General features: G+C 43.0%; 1 long non-coding RNA gene across 1 annotated transcript in view; it reads right to left on the bottom strand.

Moving 5' to 3' along the window:
* Positions 1-5,231: 5,231 nt before the first annotated feature.
* LOC114068777 overlaps positions 5,232-17,407 on the bottom strand; it is a 20,676-nt gene continuing 8,500 nt past the window's right edge. The window contains exons 2-3 of the long non-coding RNA XR_003573668.1: positions 16,961-16,968; positions 5,232-5,354 (exon numbers count right to left, since the gene is read on the bottom strand). This is a non-coding gene — a long non-coding RNA (uncharacterized LOC114068777). The remainder of the gene's footprint in view (positions 5,355-16,960; positions 16,969-17,407) is intronic.

The raw sequence follows: 17,407 nt of genomic DNA, 5'->3' as shown, positions 1-17,407 counted from the left end.
TCTTTGGAAAAAGATTAGATGCAAGTAGTAGAGATCAGACAAAATCTTTAAGTTTTATCCAGTCTCTAAAGGGGGGACTGATACCTTGGAGTTTTGATTTTTTAATTTTGTAGATTTTAGAAGTAGTTCTATAGTAAATGTAGATTTTAAAGTAACAGCACATTATCCCTTACCCTTTAACACAGTATATACACATAGCAAACCCTGTAACCCATTCCCATATCAATTCCCCTAAATTCCCTTAACCTGTTTAGTCTCATTTTCAAGGTAGAATTGTAAAGAACACCCTAAAATCTGCACAAGAAGATATAGCCATAGACAGAACAACCTTCAGGCCTAGAGTTCTGGAAGACCTCCAAGAACAGTACGTGCTCTGAGGAAGATAAAGATGAAGAATGCCCCCAGACTCGACTCCCAAGAGGCGTGTCAGGGGGCAGAACCTGGGAAGTGGCCGGATGGGGACTGGTTGAAAATCATAATAAAAGGGAAACCCACTCTCACCCAGGCCTGTTCACAGAACACAGGATTCGGGAAACGCAATAACCAGCCCTTAGAGCAGCGTGTAGACATAGAATGCTCTTCTCAGCAATCCAATCTACCCCTCTCAAACAGTTCCCAACAAAAACCCCAAACAGGTGCCTTTAAATTGGAGTTAGCAACTTCAAATCCTCAAACCGTAGAAAAGGCAGAGTATCGCACTGTGTTATTGGCTTCTACCTCTTCTCAGGTCTCAGATTGTAAAGGTGAATGTGTTATCACAGGAACAGATTCTACAACTGCATTAGGTATTACTGTGTTACCCATGGTTATTAGTCTTCAAGATCCTAAAGTTGTGTCTGTTGTAATAAAACCTAACTTTGTACCCACAGTGATTAATCCAGAAGATCAAATAGCACAGGTCATACCCATGGAGGAAGAGACCTAAAATGAACAGGGAATTCTCATTAATTGGGCTCAAAAGGTTACTGCTGACAGACCTGTACTAGAATGTACTCTTCTCTCTCCTAATTCAGGCCAACAGAAATCAGTGTCTGGGTTACTGGACACGGGGGCAGATGTGACAATTATCTCTACCAAAGATTGGCCCAGCATCTGGGGTACAAGACCAGCTGTCGACATCCAGGGAGTAGGAGGGTCCAAAATTCCTGTCCAGGGCATTTTACCACTTCTGGTCCAAGGCCCACAGGGTAAGGTAGCATCATCTAAGCCTTTTAAATTGGACATTCCACTCACTTTGTGAGGCAGAGATGTAATAACACAGTGGGGAATTATCTTATCAATTCCAAATTTGTGATGAGGGAGGGCCACAAGCACCACCTCTCACACGGACATCAAACACACCAGTGTGGATAAACCAGTGGCTCCTCAGAGGAGAGAAATTGTGGCAAATTCATAATTTGGCAAAAGAACAATTAGACAAAAAGAGGTTAGTCCACACACACACTCTATGGAGCTTTCCTATTTTCACAATCAAAAAATCATCTGGAAAATGGAGGTTATTGCATGATTTAAGAGAAGCCAACAATATCACAGAGACGATGGGAGCCCTCCAAACTGGGCTGCCCTCCCCTGCCATACTCCCAGCAGAATGGCCACTTATTATTTTAGATATTAAAGACTGTTTTTTAAATATCTACCTCCATCCTAATGATACACACAGATTTGCATTTTCCATTCCAGTTATTAGTGCAACGAAACCCTCCAAACGTCTAAGTTGTCTAACGTTACCTCAGGGGATGAAAAGTAGCCCCACAATATGTCAGTCTGTAGTGTCCAATATAATTGAGCCAGTTTGATCTCAATTTCCTGAAACTATCATTTTCCATTACATGGATGACATACTAGTTGCAGCCCCTAATACTGACAAATTGACATTAGTACATGAGTCTGTGAAAAAAAACCCTGGGTAATCATGGGTTAGAAATAGTTCCAGAAAAAGAACAAAAAATTTCCCCGTGGAAGTACTTCGGCCTGCTAATAGATGAGAGAACATTTAGGCCTCAAGCAGGAACCTTGTCCACCAAAATAAAAACACTAAATGATTTGCAGTCTCTCTTGGGAAATCTCAATTGGATACGATCCTTTTTTGGTTTCTCAACAGATTTTTTAGCTCCTTTGTTTCAGCTCCTTAAAGGAGAAGCAGAACTTACTTCTCCTCGGCACTTTACACCAGGAGCAGAGAATATTATTGAAGTGATCAATCAAAAAATTTCAGAACAACAGGTAAACAGGAGAGTAGAAGGATTACCTACTGCATTGTTAATCTTTCGTGGACCAAAACAGCCTTTTGCTGTAGTAGGACAATTGGACTCAAAAACCAAAAAATTTCTTTTGTGGGAATGGGTATGTCTCAGTCACCAGTTTTCAAAGACAATTGTTACTTTACCTGATCAGGGTACAAATCAGGGAAGGACCCAGATTTTCTTTATGTTCCATTGTCCAAATCTCAATTGCGTTATTACGATTTACATCTGTTTGATTTTCAACTGGTTATGTCAGATTTTACAGGCAAACTAATAACCCATTTACCAGCAATTCCTTTTCTGCTGTTTCTTTCCATCTCCCAACCCAGACTGAGAAATAACTTTTCTACTAGCCCTTTGAAGAAATCTGTGACTGTGTTTACTGATGGATCTGGGAAGTCTAGGAATGCAGTAGTAGATTGGTTTGAAAAAGGAGACTGGAAAACAGATGTTCATCAAGTCAAAGGTTCATCTCAGATTGTTGAACTCTCAACCACGGTAAGAGCATCCCTGCTTTTTCCACAGCCTCTGAATTTAAATCAGATTCTGCCTACATTGTAGGAATTGTAAGTTGCATAGAAAATAGCTACTTAAAGGAATTGAACAATCAAAAGTTGTTTACACTGTTTAAAACACTGTTACTATTAATCCAACAGAGGAAACATCCTTTCTATATCACTCACATTAGATCACATACATGCCTCCAAGGCCCACTCACAGAAGGGAACACTGTGGCAGATAAAGCAGCAAATTCAGCTTTTCCAGTTAACTCAGTACCTACACCTAACAATTTTGAGAAAGAAAAAATTTCTCATAACTTTTTCCATCAAAATTCTAAATCACTGCAAAAAATGTTTCAGTTGTCTAGCTCTCAAGCCAAGGCCACTGTGTCTGTATGTCCAGATTGCCAGCTGGGAACTCCAGTGAGATCTGAAGGAGTTAATCCGAGAGGCCTTAGCCCCTTAGATCTCTGGCAATCAGACGTTACACATGTGCCACAATTTGGCAGATTGAAATATGTACATGTATCAGTGGACACCTGTTCAGGACTCATTGTTGCCACTGCACATACAGGAGAAAAAGCTAAAGATGTCAAGAGACGCTTTTCCTCAGCATTTGCCATAATGGGCATTCCAAAACAAATAAAGACAGATAATGACCCAGTTTACATTTCTGCTTTAAAAGATATGCTGAAAAAACAAGAAAAAACAACTGTAGGTATCTCTCCTTCAGGATGTTTAAACAAGGCATTGTATGTCCTCAATTTTTTAAATAGACTGCATGAGGATGTTTCGCCTGTTGGACATCATTTTGGAGCTGGAAAATTAAAAACGGGGGAAGCTAAGGTAAAATACAAGGATATCCTGACAGGAGAATGGCTCGGTCCTGTCCCCCTAATTGTTTGGGGAAGAGGGCACGTGTCGTGGTTTTGCCCACCAGCCCATCCCTGGGGCTGAGGATGGTTTTGTCCAGGTGATTTCCAGACAAAAAGCCAATCAAAAAGTTCAGTGACGCCTTTGCTAATTACATCTTTAAGAAAACGGAAGAGAAGACTTGTTGCGCAGTTGAAATTAGGGGCAGCAGCCATGTAGAAGAGCAGCGGGCCTGAGCAGGGCCAGACTCCCTCCTCCCCCGGCTTGGGCCGGGGTAGGGGGGGGCAAGTGTAGCACTGAAGCCCCCCTTTCTCTTCCGTAAGAAAGTGAAGGAAAAAAAAGTTTAAAAATACTAACTGTTTGGACAGAAACCCCAGCAGAGCTCTGGGATCTACGACGGGATTACAGCCACCGGCCTGGTGAACAAATTCTCACCTGGCTGGTACGATGTTGGGATAATGGGGCCAGAAGCCACTTGTTAGAGGGTCAAGAAGCACAGCAACTAAGATCCCTCGCTCAGGACCGTGAAATAGAACAAGAAATCGCAAGAGAGACATACAATCTCAGTCTCTGGCTCCGAATCCTCTATGCTGTGAGGGAAAAATACCCATTTAAAGAATACCTAATGAGTTCTCCAAAAAAGTGGACGAGTGCAGAAGAAGGCGTCCAATACTTACGAGAATTAGCTATGCTGGAACTCATTTATTGCAACTCAGATTACTATGACTGTTTGGAACCAGAGAAGATTTCATGTACAGAGCCAATGTGGAGGCAAGTGATTAGAGGTGCCCCTGCATCATACCTCAACTGCTTAATATCAATATACAACCCAAAAACGGATGAACCAACTGTGGACACCATGTGTTCATGGATAAGGACTATAGCAGAAAATTTGGAAAGGTCCTCTGATGCCCAACACCGACCTACCCATCCTAAGGAAGCAATGGAGAGGCCCTATGAATATTTCAGATATGAAAACGACTATAGGAACACAAATGATAGAGTTTACATAGATTATAGAGACTATAGAGGCAAACCAATAAAGTGGTTTCGACCACGATTTCGACCTCGATCTTGGTCCCAGCCTCGTTCACGGTTTCCTTCCTTAGCATGCAGAAGGAGAAGAAACCCCAGACGAAGATCACGCAATCAACTGTGGTCCTATCTGCGCAGCAAGGGAGAAAACACGAAGAAGTGAGATGGTGAACCCACTTCCAAACTTGAGGCCAGAGTAAGAGAGTTACTAGAGAGAGAGCTGGAACTCCGAGAATGGAGAAAAAAAATACTTCTCCTCCTTGGACTGATATATAAAGGAGGGAGGAGTATTTCTGTAAATACATAGCACTTTTACTTAAGTAGAATTATTGTAGATATAATTATTTAATAGTTTTTATTTTGTTAGTAATAAATGTTTATATTATTTTCCCCAAATCCTGTCTCTTTTGTCTGCGTAAACCTTCTCTCAACTAATAGTAATTGTGTGGGGGTTGTGAAAGCAGATTGACCCAGAGCAAAACCACGACAGCACGCTTGTGTCTCCAAAGGAACAGGTCCACGATGGATACCATCCATACTAGTAAGGTCCTGTCAGAGATGGACTGGTGAAGGAAAAGAAGAAAACAGCTCAAATGTTATAGAAACAGAAGTTTTTAATGTTGTTTAAACATATCTTAAAATGGCTTTTCTGTATTTTTGCAAAGTCACTGCTTCTCCTTCCCGACACCCCCTGCAAAGAACTCTTATGCAGGAATGTCCTGGGAAGATATCCTGAGGCCTTCTCATTGGCCTTTGTTAACCCTTTTCTATTGGCTATTAACTCTTTACCTGATTGGTTTTTTTCTGTAGTACCCTGACTCTGTAATTGGTTCTTTCTTAATCCCCCAAAAAGCCTTATAAGCCCCCATCCCCACAATAAACTCCTGAAGGATACTGCCATCACTATATGGATGAGATCCTTTTAGCAGCTGCTTCCAGTGAAATGCTGTTTCTCATGGAGTCTGACACCCATGCTTCTTTAAAGCAGTATGGTTTAGTTGTGCCTCCAGAGAGGAGGACCCCTTGCATGTACTGAAATGGCTTTTCTTGTCAGTTTGCTCCAAGAAGACCGCTCCTGGTTTGTTAGAGCTCCTGGCACAGCTAATTGTTAAGGCACATTCCCACTGCACAGAACTTATGGCACGTGATCCTGAAGCCATAGTGGTACCTGCGCAATTTGATTATTTTGAATGGTGTTTGGCTAACAGTTCCACTTCGCAGGTGGCATTAACTAATTATACAGGCACTATCAGCTACCATTTGCCATCTCATCCTTTGTGTAAGCTTTACAATCACGTTTCTATGGGACAGAAACTTCTTTGTAGCAGTACACCTGTCTTTACAGATGGATCTGGAAAAACGAAAAAAGCAGCTGTGACCGGATACGATGGTCACCGGTGGCGACACATCATTGAATCCCAGGATGGTTCACCTCAAGTAGTTGAACTATGCACAGTTACTGTAGCGTTTCAACATTTTCCTTGTGCAGTTAATGTTGTTACAGATTCTGCATATGTAACCAACTCAGTTCAACGATTGGACAAAGCAGTGCTCCAAGAGGTCTCGAATCCTCTTTTATTCAGAGTCTTTCATCTGCTGTGGGAAATGATTCAAAGGCATTTCAACCCTTATTATGTCTTACATGTATGTAGTGATACCTTGGAGTTTTGATGTTTTGATTTTTTTTTAATTTTTTGTGCCCCATATGTACCCGAGCCCCTCCGTCAACACAAGCCAGGAGCAACACCAGTAAGACAAAAACAATACCTCTTGAAGCTAGAAAATTGTCAAGGTTTAGCACCCATAATTGAAGAGTTTCTTAAATTTGGCCTATTGGTTTGGGTTCTTTTGGGTTTTTTTCGGTCAGCTGGGAAAAAGTGAAAGGGAGGGGGAAGGTTTTGTCCCCGGGGTCCAGGCACTTGGCTGGGTGCCAAGTCCAACCTGGGACAATAACACAGAACAATAGAAAGTCCGAAAGGTCCCTGAGGTTACGCGAGGATGAGGACTGAGAAAGGAAACCCCAGGATGAAGGCAAACAGGAACTCCCACTAAAATATTCCTCAAAATGGAGACCATGCCTCAAACTCCGCCCTGACTCCACCTGCTATGAATATTGTAATCTAATGATACAATAATATGAATATGCATATGATTATGTTGTAATCATTGTCAGAAGCTGTATAAATTGCTTGTTCTATTCAATCATTGTGGAGCCTGTTTTCCCAGCGCTAGCTGGCAGGCTGCCTGGCCATTAAATAAATAAATAAATACCTGCTGTTTTAGGCATAAAACTCTGTCTAAACAGTTTTATCTGCTTTTTTTGTGCATCATGAGAAAAAAATCCAAGAACTAACTAATACCAAAAAAGTCACTTTGTAGGTTTTCCCCTTGGAGCAAGAGGAAAATGGTATAATAAAAATTTTGATCTGTTACAGACTCTGGGACTATCATCATCCAGACAAGAGAGAGTAGCTCGGGCTATGGCATCTAGAGCACTCTTCACCTCCATCAATATCATACACGTTTGTGAGCAAGACCTGTACAGCTACTCGTAAGCAGATTCTTTTTTATTGTTTTTAATCCTTGTCGTAGTATCTTTTATTAATTTTTACAGTTTTAATGTTTTATAGTTCTGTTTTTATCGGCTGTATTGTTTAGAATGTTATGGTTTTAATGTTATAGTTTTAAGATCGTTATTAAAGGCTGTATGCTTTGACCCCTTCCCCTTAAAGTGGCGAATCTCGTGATGATTACATCTATCTATCTATCTAAAGCCTTAATTTACTGTCCATGGAATGGAGTTGAGCTCTTGGTTTGCAGTTTACCATGCAGGGGCAAATAAGGGTAACTTGAAACTCCAGGGTCTGTGTGCATGGTGTCTGTGCAGTCGGCCGGCCTGTAAGAGTGGTTGATGTATGGACTGCCTTATTTAGATTAACCACTCCCACTTGAGAGTGAATGACATGAAAACCCTGGATCATTAGCAATAAAACGATTTCTGTCCATCAAGCCACAGGTCTGTGTGTCATCCCATCACAGAGCAAGTACCAGTTGCAACCAGGACAGTGCATCATCAACAATACTGAACAAATTGAGACTCATGATTCCCATCCACAAGATGATTTGTGAACTGGAGAGCCAAAGAGTCATCAGAGTCACTCACCTTTCAAAGGGCGAGCTAACTTTAGCCTCTTTAGAGATATTCTTGGAAAAAGCCCATGGGAGCGGGCTGTGCAGGGAAGAAGGGTTCAAGAGAGTGGGTCAGTATTCAAAGCTGACTTCCTCCAGGCTCAAGAATGATGCATCCCAATGAGAAAGAAATCAGGCCAAGGGCACCAGAGACCTCTGTGGATGAATAAAGAACTCCTGTCATTGCTCAAATATAAGCAGAATTTCACAGGAGATGGAAGCGAGTTCAGTCCACTTAGAGTCAATATAGAGAGTTGGTCAGAAGAAGTAGAAATGACACTAGAAAGGCCAAGGCCATCTAGAACTAAATCTGGCCAAGGATGCCAAGGGTAACAAAAAGAACTTTTTAAAATAGATCAATAACAAAAGGGAAACTAAGAATAATGTTGGCCCATTAGTAACAGGAAAGGGGACCCTGGTAACAGAGGACACAGAGAAGGCAGAGTTATTGGATGCCTTCTTTGCATACATCTTCACTGCTATGACCAGCCCTTGGGGACCTCTGACGTAGGAGACCAGAATAAGTGAATGTCAGGAGGACACCAAAACAAACTTGACATGTACAAGCCCATGGGCCCTGTAAGGTGATAGATAAGGTCACACGAAAGAAAAAGGCTCCTGATGGTTTCCTGGAAAAACCTTGCATCTGGGGAAACATTCCCAGAAACTGATAAAAAGGATTAAAATGAAGAAAGGAGTGATGCGGAGATAACATAGCCTTTTCTCATGAACATCCTGGCTCCTGAGAACTCGGGAAGTGGACCCTTAGGTGCATTTCATCTGTCTATCATCCCCAAATTAGTTTATTGACTATAGTCACTCAAAAACTGCCTAAAGAAAAAGGTATAAGCAAAAAACTGGGGAGAAGTTCCATCAGCGCTGCAGAAGTAACCGACAGGATACCTTTTCTCCTGTCACCTTCTCAGGACGCAGTGGGGTGAGTGATTGTTTTACACATATACACTAATTTTACTTTTGCTCCATAGGACTTTAAAATTTTGACTTATCCTTTGTTAGTTCTTTTGCTTTAGGGCGGCTACTGAAGTCTTTGCTTTACTTATTCTTTGAAGTTGTCTTACTTATTTGTAAGTTGCTTTTGCTTTAGGGTGGGTGCTTAAGTTTTTGCTTTAAGTTTGAAAGTTATTTGTAAGCAGATTGTGTAAGTGTAAATATATTTATATATTTATATATAGATTTAAATGTATATATTGCTTTCTCTCTCCCTCTCTTATTTTGGTTCTCTTGGTCTTTTCTCTTCTCCCTTGGTTTTTGGTTTGGGGAGGAAGGGACCTCTTGCGGTGGGGTTTGGAGACTTGGAAGGGAGGCAGCTCCAAACCACCACATGTTATTGTTTTGGTGTTTCTGCCCGGTTATTTTGGTTTACCATAATTGCTGTGGGAGCAGAGTCTGGGAAGTGAGCCAACTTGGTACAAACATAGCCATTGTTTTGGGACACTACTGGGACAGCTGCCAAGAAGGTTTTTTGTTTATATAAACATACTTATTGTTTGGGAACAAAGAGAAAGAATATATAAACATGGCCTTTTTATTCATTTTTTTGATCATCCTAGCCAATTTTATATAGATCTATGGATTTCCTATAAGAAGGAAACCAGAAGGAATCTACCAGTTTCTACCTTTCCTCACCTATGACATCAAGGGCCTAGTAGCCAAGGTCCCTTGGATTAGAATTGGCCCCAATCCTCACATAAATTGTTTAGCAATGGTGCTATTATTGATAAAGGCCATGAAAGTGTTATTTAAAATTGGAAAGGTAGTGTGGTACTGCTTTCCTTGTTGCAGGAAACACTGAACCTTGAAAGGATTCACTGGAACTTTGGGAAGGGCCTTGAAAAAGCCAGTCTCTGGATGGCAAGGAATGTGGGTGAATTTTGGCAAATTGGTAGGACGTGTCACACCTCCCATCAGTTATGACTTCATGCCAGAACAAGTGTTTGGTCCTGATGAGATGGCACATTGTTTAGCAGAAGGGTGTTTTTCTTATGAGGATCCAAATATGCAGTTCTTTGCTTTGTACTGGGGCCTGGCGAGTGCTTATCGAGCTGCTGTTGACTACTCTCGGAAGGCTAAGGCTGAGGCAGAAACTCAAACCATGCCACCTGGGACCAACACCACCTCTACTATATCCACTGGAAGCAGAACTACGCCACCTGAGATACTCCTTGCTCCTTTAGTGACACAGAAGAGATGGGTATCAATGCCCAACAGCGCAAGTCTACAACCAATGGGAGATCAAAGCAAGTCAGATGATAGTGTGGGGAGGGGTCCGATACTGATACCAGTGCCAGTACTCAACCAAAACAAAAACCCCCGAGAATGGAAAGTGAAGTTTTGTGATCAATTACCCTGGCAGAACTCCAAGACTTGCGAAAAGATTACACTCATCAGCCTGGTGAAGGAATTCTATCGTGGTTGCTTCGATGCCGAGACAGTGGAGTTAGAGCTCACATATTGGCAGGTCACGAAGCACAGCAACTAGGATCCCTCGCCAGAAATCGCGAACTTGATCAATTAGTTGCAGACGCGAAACCCGAAACCAGTCTTTGGGCGAGGCTTGTCACAGGTGTGAAAGAAAAGTATCCATTCAAAGAATATTTAACGTGCCCCCCCTGGGAAAGTGGACTAAGGTAGAAGAAGACATCCAGTGCTTAAGAGAATTGGCATTGTTGGAACTTATGTATGATGACTCCCAATATGATGGTGTTGTTGATGAACCAGAGGGTGTCACTTGCACAATGCCTATGTGGAGAAAGATAATCCAGGGTGCTCCTGCATCACATGTTCATGTCTTGGCAGCAGCGATGCTTCCAAACATGCAAGAAACACTTGTGGGCATGCTGTGTACTGTGTTACCACCTATAGAAGAAACAGTAGAATCCAGGAATGCATTTTCTACGGAGACTACAAAGACAGACACTACAGAGATAGATCAGCCGAATGAGAAGGATGGCCAAGGTTCTACCTCTGCACTGACTCGTGGATGATAACCAATGCCCTAGGGGGATAGTTGGACCAATGCAAGAAGATGAACTGGATGCGTAGAGGAAAACCCATCTGGGCTGCTGATTTGTAGCAGGACATCACTGCCAGAGTGAAAAAACTGAATGTGAGAGTCTGCCACGTAGATGCCCATGTACCCAAGGGTCGAGCTAATGAAGAACATGATAAAAACAGACAAGCACACCAAGCTGCACAGGTTGAGGTGTCACAAGTAGACCTAGATTGGTAGCAGAAGAGAGAATTGATCCTAGTTCGATGGGCCCATGATGATTCAGGCCATCAGGGCCAACATGCCACCTAAGGGCACGAGACTGAAGGAGAATTAGAGACTTTTTGCGATGGGACAGGAGTGGACCAGCTGATGGGGATTTGAGGAAAGTTTCAAGGACTGAGTGTTTCTGATGATACAATAAGGACTGGACATTTGGAGGAAGGAGAAAAACAGCAGCTGCAGATGGGAGGCTGAGTTAAACCTGCCAAGAGGCATATAAATAGAGTGTTATGGTCAGATAGAGAAGAAGAAGAATTTAGAAAAATAAGATATAGTAGCTAACCAATAATGATGTAGTTTAGTTGTGTAAACAACTTGTGGTTTGTGTATGTAACCAATAGCAAGTTAAATAGTCACAAATAATTAAAAAAGACTTTAAAGCACTGGGTCGGTCAGTTCAAGGGACAGGAGCTCAGGTGATATTTGCCTCAGTTCCTGTACTATCTGGGATGGATGAGGAGTTAAATAAAGAGAGGAGTAAAAAAGCCCAACTCATCAACAGATGGCTAAAGGATTGGTGCCACCATCAAAATTTTGGTTTTTTTGACCATGGGGCAAACTCCATGGTACCTAGTCTCTTAAAATCAGATGGGATTCATCTTTCTAGGAAGAGGACTGTAGCCCATAAGTTAGCGAGGCTGATCAGGAGGGCTTTAAACTAGGTTTGAAGGGGGAAGGGGTTGAAACCGGGCTCTCCAGTGATCAGCCTAAGGATGGAAAGCCTGAGTTAAGAATGAAATCAGCAACCTACCTAAAATGCAAGTACACTAATGCACGCAGTATGGGCAACAAACGAGAGGAGCTGGAAGCCATTGCGCAGCAGGAAGGCTATGATGTAGTTACCATCACAGAAACGTGGTGGGATGACTCGCATGACTGGAGTGCTGCTATGGAAGGCTACAAGCTCGTCAGAAAGAACAGGCAGGGTAAGAGAGGTGGAGGGGTGGCTTTATATGTTAGAGAGTCTCTTGACTCTGTTGAACTTGAGGTCAGCAACGATAAGGTTGAGTGCCTGTGGGTCAGAATCAGGGGGAAGACCAACAAGGCCGACATCATCATGGGTGTCTGTTACAGACCGCCCTACCAGGTTGACGAAGGGGATGAATCATTCTACAAGCAGCTGGTGGATGTCTCGAAATCGTCAGCCCTTGTCCTTGTGGGTGCCGGATATCTACTGGGAGCTCAATACTGCAGAGAAGAGGCAGTCTAGGAATTTTCTGGAGTGTATAGAGGACAATTTCCTTCATCAACTGGCAAATGAACCTACCAGGGGTAAGGCCCCGCTAGACCTGCTGTTTACAAACAGAGAGGGGGTGGTGGGAGATGTAGTGGTTGAAGGCCACCTGGGAAATAGTGACCACGAAATAATAGAATTTTCAATACTCAGAGATTCAAGGCGAGCCAACAATAAAAACTCTACGCTGGACTTTCGGAGGGCAGATTTTGACATATTCAGAAGTCTAGTCCGGAGCATACCCTGGGAAACAACCCTTGAAAACAAGGGGGTTCAGGAGGGATGGATGTGCTTCAAGCAGAAGTTTTGAGAGCACAGGAACAGGCTGTACCAGTGTGCCAAAAGGCAAGCCAGCGGGGAAGACAACCAGCTTGGTTAAACAGGGAGATTCTGAAGGAAATCAGGGATAAAAAGAGAGTTTACCAGCTATGGAAGAAAGGGCTGACTACTTACGAAGAATTCAGGAAAACAGCTAGATCATGCAGAAAGAAAATCAGGGATGCAAAAGTGCAATTTGAAGTTAAATTGGCAACTTCTGTTAGGGATAACAAAAAGTCCTTCTATAAATACATTAATAACAGAAGGAGGAGCAAAGAAAACCTCCATTCTTTGATGGACTTGGAGGGAAACATAGTTAATAGAGATGAAGAGAAGGCTGAGGTACTTAACACCTACTTTGCCTCAGTTTTTACCAGTAAGACAGGTGGCCTTCAAGGCAACTGGCCTCTGGAGCTGGTATACAGAGATAGGAAACCAAATAGCCCCCTTGTATTCCAGGAGGAAATAGTCAGTGACTTACTGAGTCATCTGGATCCTCACAAGTCAATGGGACCAGATGGGATCCATCCTAGGGTAATGAGGGAGCTGGCAGAAGAGCTTGCCAAGCCGCTCTCCATCATCTCTTTTCCAACCCAATCAATTCTATAATTCTATGATTCTATATATGGTAATTATTAAACTGTATAAAAGAAAGTATAATTTGCAATAAAGTGGGAGCTTCTAAAACATCATATTGGTGTGTGTGAAGTTTCCCTTGAGGCTCGCATGAGACAACATCTGGTGCCCCGTGTGAGGAATTTCGTGTGAGGAATGGAGTTCTATTGCGGGTTACGGGGGTCCCGCGACAAGACCCAGTGGCACATTTTGTATGGGAGACAAGTCACGCAGAAGATGACCCACAAAATGGCGTTTATTGAAACAAGAAGACAGCTTTTATACAGGGGAATACAGAAAGTTCGGGAATAAGGTGGGACCCCAGCTAGGATCATCAAATCCTGAGAGCTACTGATATGGGAACTTGGAGGGATAGGCTAAAGGGATATGTCAGGTCACTTAGGGGGCAGGGAGAGCTAGGGGAATAATGGAAGGACTGTTCTGGGTGCACGGACAGGGGAATCTGCTGAAGCTGCAAGGCTGCGGCCTTGTAGCTGGTTCCCAAGCAGTTCTGCACAGTTGAAGTTGCTAGAAGTCTTCTAGAGAGATCTCTAAGCCTTCCTTCCATTTCTTTTGCATCTCTCTCCACTCTCTGTAGGCCTCTTCTGGTCCGCTCCTGACAGAGTTCGATTACACAGGAGGCCAGGATTGACGGCACATATTCGGATCAAAAGACTGCTGCCAGGAAGAAAAGGTGAGGTGTCTGCTGGCTGACGGAACTGCAGAATGCAGCGTCAGGAAGCCTAGAGAGGTTGCGCCTAGAGAGAGAGGCGGTGAGTGTGCAAGCTTGCAAAAATATTCAGCAGACAGCATGGGAAATGCAGAATCCACAGCTGAGCGAGCGACGTTCAAATGTATGCTATATTTAGCAAAAAAGGTCGAAGTTGAGGGGAAAGTGAAGGAAGTGGAGGAGTTGTTATCGTTAGGAAAATGCAGAGGATTCTTTAAAGACCCACAGAATGACTTTGATCAAGATATATGGAAAGCTTTCGGTCAGGAGCTGTGGGAATCTGTGTCCACAGGAGATAAAACTGCTTCCAAGTTAGCTACGACTTGGAAGGCTTGTGTTGATGTAATATCAAGGGCTCATGGAGAGGCTCTGGTGGCTGATGCAGTGCGAAAGGTATTAAAAATAGAGAAAACTGTAGAGGAAGGAAAACCAGGACTTGTTTCTATGCCTGTGGAAGATGGAGAACGGGACTTTTGGGTGGGGGGCTCTTCTGTCGTCCCCTCTGTGCTACTGGATAGCACGTCTTATGTAGGAGATGTACCTTTCCCAGCAGATGAGAGTATGGATATAGATAATGATTTAAGAGGAACCCAGGAAGCTCAATCGCAGTTATATCCAGATCCTCATGATAATGATCTGAAAGATGAGATAAGGCATCATAATGAGAAGTTACAAGAAATGCTAGACTCTATGAAGAACTTAGATGGAGGGTAAAACAGCAAAGTGTCAGTATGAAAGGCGTATGATCGCAAGTCTAAAACTATTACTTCAGCGTTAGACGCTCTGGCTGATATTGTAAGCAAGCTGCTGCTAGATGGCAGTGCAAGACAAGAAATTGCCGTCTCTGCAGACACAGCTCGGAATCTGTCAGAGCAAGATAAGGAAGTGAGAAAAAAGTGGGCAGTACGTTGGATGGATATGTGTATTGAGGACGGAACATTGACAAAGGAGCAGGCATATCGGCAAGTGTTAAGTAAATAACCAGAGGATCAAGAATTGTTAGAAAAATATCCTACGCCCTCTGACCCCAAGGTAGATTGGTGTTGGGGAATGTGCGGGCTAACAGATCCACCGGGTAGCTACAGCACGCCAGTGGCAATTCAGAAGGAGAGACCCCAGCCTAGCACCTCACCTGCACCACTGCCACCACCTCCGTCAGACCCAGATTTTTCACTCAGGCAAAGGTGGAGAGGAGTATTTGAAAATGCACAAATTGAAGGAGTGTTTCTCCCAGAATCTATCACGTCCATGCCAGTGACTACTAACCAGCAAGGCAGAAGAACTTGGGTCCCTCTTGATTGGAAAATGATGAAAGATACACATTGAGCTGTGATGGACTACGGTGAACATAATCCTTATGTTCAAAATATGCTGGAGCAAGTGTTTAAACACCAAGTGTTAACTCAATCTGATATCAGACTCATGGTGGAAATGTTTTTTCCACCTACCCTGCAATTGCTGTTTAAAGACAGATGGCGTTAAAAGGTAGAGGGACAACAGGTTAAAAATCCTGAAAGGGGAGTCGGTGACCCCTTATTGGTTGCTACAGTCAAGCAGCTTTTAGGTACAGGACCATTTTCAACACCACAAGTACAAGCAGCTTTACAACCTCAAATACTGCAGCAGGCTCAACAGCTGGCCTTAGAGGTTATAAAAGAGCTGCCTCAAGTGGAACAACCTGTTCCTCCATATACAGAGGTAAAGCACAGAGAAGACGAACCGTATATGGAGTTTACTGATCGTCTGCAAAAGGCTATTGAAAGAGCTCCACATCTGACTCCTGATGTCGGAAGATCTGTCGGACTCGATTTAGCCCTGCTCAGTGCTAACAAAAATTGCCAGCACAGACTGGTTTCCTTACCCAAGAATACTTCTCTTGTACAAATGATAGAAGCCTGTGCCCGTGTGCTACACTTGGCGGAAGAACAACGACATGGCGTAACGCATTGAGTCGGCGACAGCTTTTCCCAATACTTTTATTCAGTTCAGCTTCAGGACTGCATAGCATACGCAGTGTTCTTAAAGTGTGGCAGCTAGATCAGAGAGCCATGTCACTGTGCCCAGAACACGGGTACACATGCAGACCATGGATACGAGTAGATTGTCATAACTGCAGATGTCGTACATGGAGAGTTGTTAGAAAGCAAGAAGGAAGCTCCAACTTAACATGCTTAGTATGCTTTGGTAATTTCTATAGATGTTGGACCCATAGTAGATGGGCCCGAGATGCTTTAGGCTGGCAAGGAGAAATACAGGATTTAATTGATTTAATTGGAAGTTTAGAGGAGCTCATACAGTTAATCTATATTTTTAGCATAATTACTGAAACCCTTAGGTGACAGTTATTGCAGCAAGCCAAAGTAGGAAAGCTTGAGTGAGGACAGCATATTGTGGTACCTTGGTGTCACACAGAACACGATCATCGGTGGGAGCGTGAAAAGACATTATGGAGAAGGAGACAGCCACATGGTTATCCCTGGCAGTCATAGGGACATGGATATGTCTCATTCAGGCACAACTGATTCAAATAGAACCCAGAGGCAACATATGGATAACCATTGCAAATGAAACAGGACAGGAATCATGCTGTCTATCTATGGCCACCCCTGGAGACCCCTTTAGAACTTGTTTAATAGGAGTACCGACTTTTGCACCCGAATGGTTTAAAGGTTTTGTGAACAATAAGACAGTGATAACATGGAATGACACCCAAGTTAATCATAATGCACAGGCTCGTCACCCTGGCGTTAACTATACTGCGTGGTGGCAAGGACAAATCATAATGGCCCTGAATAAAACAGTCATAGAACCCCAAGAATTAAATCTATTAGGATCCTTAGCGCCAAAATTTGGTGCTGTAATGTTCAAAGGAAACAAGGAAATAGCTGATAAACTTCTGAATGGATTAACTCGATTACATTTAGTACAAACTGTTTCTCCTAATTTGGCACCTTATAAAGGGACTCAACTCACAGACTATTGCCCACTTGAATGCCGATACAGTGATGTGTGGGGAAACAACACTGTTGGTCTGGCATTGCCTAAAGGTATGTTTTTGATATGTGGAGACAGAGCATGGCCAGGAATACCCAGCAATCCTGTAGGAGGTCCTTGTTATTTAGGAAAACTTACCATGTTTAAACAAACCATGAAACAATTGCTGAACCATACTGTCAGGGTAGGCGGCGAGTCCGCCGTGCCCCTTTTGAAGGATGCAGAAGAAGAAGAAGAATTTGATTTAGACACCCTGAGGCCTTTCCCCTGAAGAAAAGCAGGGGCCGTATAGATCTTAGAGGTGCCAGTCCTGACCATGAGAAAGGAATGTAAATAATAAAAATAACCAATTAAATGTGAGTAGTGCTAACAACAAAAAGATAA

The sequence above is a fragment of the Empidonax traillii genome, unplaced genomic scaffold (assembly GCF_003031625.1).
Source record: "Empidonax traillii isolate 1590-97213 ecotype Southwest subspecies unplaced genomic scaffold, ASM303162v1 scaffold25:size3598162, whole genome shotgun sequence".
NCBI lineage: Eukaryota > Metazoa > Chordata > Aves > Passeriformes > Tyrannidae > Empidonax > Empidonax traillii.
Note: the sequence above shows the minus strand (reverse complement) of the source record. Positions and strands in the feature narration are given on the sequence as shown.